The sequence below is a fragment of the Choristoneura fumiferana genome, chromosome 18 (genome assembly GCF_025370935.1).
Source record: "Choristoneura fumiferana chromosome 18, NRCan_CFum_1, whole genome shotgun sequence".
Lineage (NCBI taxonomy): Eukaryota > Metazoa > Arthropoda > Insecta > Lepidoptera > Tortricidae > Choristoneura > Choristoneura fumiferana.
This window is the reverse complement of record NC_133489.1, coordinates 6,405,024-6,409,571: the sequence shown is the minus strand read 5'-3', so window position 1 is coordinate 6,409,571 and position 4,548 is coordinate 6,405,024.

The following is a 4,548-nucleotide window of genomic DNA, read 5'->3' as shown; positions in this document are numbered from 1 at the left end:
CAAAGTGCAACCTTACAACGATTCTATTAAGCACAAACACGGCATAGTTACATTGCTTTATAACAAGAGTTCCGGTCCTACCTTCCGACTTCAGCATCAGATTCACCAAATTATACTTTCTGAATTTAAATGCTTGACTAATGCTAAAATCGTTATAGGTTTACTTATAAAATTTTAGAGTTGCCCTCGATTTCTCTAGGATCCCATTATCAGATCCTAATTTGGTGACAATGGGACCACCTCGGAAGTACGCTCTTTGGAACAAAAAAAAATATTTTGGAAATCGGTCCACAATTGGCGGAATTATCGCGTAACAAACATTAAAAAAAACATCATACAGACGAATTGAGAACCTCCTTTTTTGAAGTCGGTTGAAAAGGATTTGATTCGATGTCGATTGTCGGAAAAATTATTCGCATTTAACAGTGGACAACTGACTGACATCAATGTCTGCGTGACATGACAGATATCATAGATAAACCTAGTTACTTGTGGATTTACTTTTTAGGTAAAGGGATTCATCCCTTTACCACTTATTCGAAGGTCAAACAAAGTTTAAACATATGTATGATTGCATTTTCGTAGCCCTTAAGTATTTATTTGATCAAAATAGGACAAAAGTCTTCAAAAACCCTCAAAATGACTTTTGAATCAGGGTACATTAGTAAAACATGAATAATGCTTACGAGTATTAATTAATAGCGAAATTTCGTCGTGCAACAGACAATAATCAGCCATATTAGTAATTTTCACGTCACAACAGAACTTGAAATTTTTTTTGGTGCCAGTACGTCTACTGATACTTCTCAGTGCAATTGGTAATAAGCTCCCACACACTCATCCACCTACGTTTCTACGTGAAAATATCCCGTTTTCAAATTAAATTACCCATGTCCTCTGGGTGTTAAATACTACTCTCGTCTTAAGACTAGGTTCTGTTTTCAGAGCATTTATAGATGAAAGAAAATAAGGAGCTTGATTTCATTTCTTTTCCTTGTATCAAAATTCTGGCCTTGGCTAATTGATTTGGCATTGACGTAGACTGATGTTTTGATTGTTAGTTATGGTTTATTTTTTGTAATTTTTATTTTAGAAAGCATATTTTTACCGTAAAGAGATTTACAAAGAGCCAGCTTTGTTTCCACTTAACCTTTAGTCATTATTTAAAGTTTGTTTTATCGAGAATTATTGAAATTGTTGGTAATTATTGTAACAGCCTTATCGAATTCTGGTCAAATTTTTGAATACGAACTGGTCAAATGTTGCGATACACGCTTTCAGTTTGTTCGCCACAATGTAGATATATGATTTTGTGTTTTGTATTCCCACTGAAAACTAGCGTTGTGGTTTGCCGGAACATGAAGCTAAGTAGGGCCCAATTACTATTCGATATCCATTTTTTAAATGTTTTCCTTCTATGAAAAACAGACCAGACGACCAGACCAGATGGCCTAGTGGTTAGAGAACCTGACTACTTGAGGTCCCGGGTTCGATTCCCGTGTCGGAGAAGATATTTGTATGAAAAATACGTACGTTTGTTCTCGGGTCTTGGGTGTTTAATATGTATTTAAGTATGTATCTATCTATATAATTTTATTTATCCGTTGCTTAGTACCCATAACACAAGCTTTGCTAAGCTTACTTTGGGGCTAGGTCAATTGGTGTGAATTGTCCCGTGATATTTCGCATGCTTATTATAAATGTTTTTTTCTCAAAAATCTCGATTATTTGGCAATCGAGTTTAAAGTTAAGTAATTAGCACTTCTCTTTCCGTTGAATTGTTTGGTAGGATTTAATTTTTTTTACTAGTTTTTTATAATTCCTAACGTTGTATAATAAGTCTACTGCACTTTTTTCTTATAAACCAATTTGTTTTTATATATTTAATAATATTGCTAAGTTTAAAAAAACATGGCATTCATAATCACTTTATTACAAAATGTAAATGTAGCGAAATAATAAAATAATAAATGATGCAAGTCTTAATACAACACCAAGTATTCAAGATTATTTTTAATAAAACGAGGCAATTGAATACATCACTTCATTTGCGTTTGATTTTGTGCTAAAAAGAGTAAATCAATATGCTTTTATTTGCTTAAAAATTATTCAAAATACTCATATTTTCCTATTGCTAACGATCTATCTTCAAATGCTCAAAAAGCCAACTTCTTGCTCGCAAGTAATCGGAACATGACTGAAGTTAGCTGCTTAGCACCAAAGAAATTTGCAATTTTGTTAAAAGTAAAACCACCAATCGTGCTATCTCTTTATAATACCCGATTTAGGTGTTTAAGAAAGAGAGCCTATATCTCTCAGATATAAGCCGTTTTTAGTACTAATAACTAATTTTTCGCCAATTTTATTTAGGCCCGTATTACTAAGCATGCGATTTATTAATTTATTTTATTTTTTATGTTTTTTTTCTTGTGTATCGATTATATGAAAATTAATGTTTCTCTCTCTCATCAGCTGTCGTCTATCAGGGATTAGCATGTCAAGCACTGGGACTTTTACCTTACAACAGTTGTAGAAATATTTTGACCATCGTCATTCGTGCCTAGCCTACTGCCAATCTCCAGACATTGTGTGACCACAAAATTTACGGCGTTGATTTTCATACCACTCGATATTGTTATGAAAATCCAACCACAGGCAGAGCGTTGGCGCTCGGCCAATGAGCAACAGGCTATCGTCTGTGTTTTATTGTCCAATGTGGCTAGAGACTGTTTCGCTCGTTCACGATGGGCATGTCTTTAAAATCTAGCATTATTTCAAACGAGCTATCTTAATAAATAAACATAAACGCCCTGGCTGACTGAAGAAAGCTGAAATTTGCGTTACATTATAAACTCGAGACACATTCCACATTTTTTTATTAAGTATTTTATACGCAGATACCCACTTTGGTTCTGTATCTACAAATTAATAAAACTTAACAAACTGATGGATATTTACAGAGTAGTGGTTTTTGTGGACCTATTATTTTGGGACATGTTTTCCATTTGAAGATAGTTAGTTGCCTTATCGATATAAATTACTTTTTTACAGATGACTTGCCGAGAAACAGGGCATCTACCCTGCAAAAACTTTGGCTGCACATGGCTTTCGTCATGCAATTGCACAGAGATATGCAAACACAGCCTATTTAGTGGTAGCTGGAGAGTCTGGATAGATAAATAAAATAGCGTGCTATTCATTTGCGAAACTATAGTAATCACAGTTGAGTCACCTATATTCCTGGGGCATCTATCACGATTTTACCCTATTGATTTTGAATGTAATAAAAAATGAACGGATTTTACGACACTTCGACAGGATTGAAAAACCTGCAACGGAGTGAGCTGAAATGTGCACGTACCTTACCTACGGTTTTTAGAATACGCTCCGTCAAAAATAACTGCATAGTTCCTGAAACCCAATTTGTTAATTTCAAATTTCTTATTGTCAACATTGGTGTAAAGGAAAATATGAATACTTAGACAACGATAATTTATCATATATCAGCCGTAGCACGTCGGCTGTTGAACATAGACGTTCCCCATACCCCCTTACCTTATATCTCCAGTCGCTTTGGTTAGAAGCGGCCTGCAACCACCGTGAAACCCGCGGCTTTAACCAGGTCATCCGTCCAGTGCTACGCCTTATACTGGGCTTACCGATCCGCGGTCTCTATTCGAGAACTTTTCGGCCCCAACGGCCGGCCATCCTGTCCGCTGTTCTATATGGCCACTTCAACGAGCTAATTCGCGTGGCTATGTCTACTGAAAAAATGCAGTTTAATTTTGTGACACAGAGTGTTCCAACTCTTGCAATAGTAATCTTCAATAGTGCAACTAACCCAATTGATATATGTCTAATTAATCCAGGCAATACTGAATTTCGTAAGTAATCCGCTTTATTGCAGATCTGGCGGTGCGCCAGCGCGACGCGGCCGCTATGGCTGCGCGCGCGCACATACAGTCACAGACAGTATTGTTAAGCTTTTGGCATCGTTTGCAGGAGGATGATTTATCTTGACCACTTGATAATTCAAACCCAAATACTTCTGCACCTTTCTTAAATTTCAACTGAGTCGAAAACACAGAAACAACAGACAAATGAAGATTAAGTAAAAAAAAGTTGCCAGCTCTTCGCCAATCAATGTCGCCGTTTTTAGGGTTCAGTAGTCAAATGAGCAAAAATAAAACCCTTCGTTTAACCATGTTTTCGTGTGGAATAGCACAGAGGGAACTAAATAGTTCTACTTACTTACTATCTGGGCGCAGTAACCTGAAGTGGGTCTTGGCCAGACCACCAGACAACACCACACTTTACGATCTTGGGCCAGCTCTTGCCAGCCTTTGACCCCGAGATACGAAAAGTCTCTCTGGACCTCGTCCTTCAGTGGTACCTGCGCCGACTAACCGGTTCGTCCACTTGGTCGTCCCATGTACGTTCTTTTCATGGTTCGATCCTCTCCTAACCTATCCACGTGTCCAAGCCACCGCACTTTGCCCTCCAAGGGATTGAATCCCTACATCTAAACTTTCCTGACTGTACTTAACA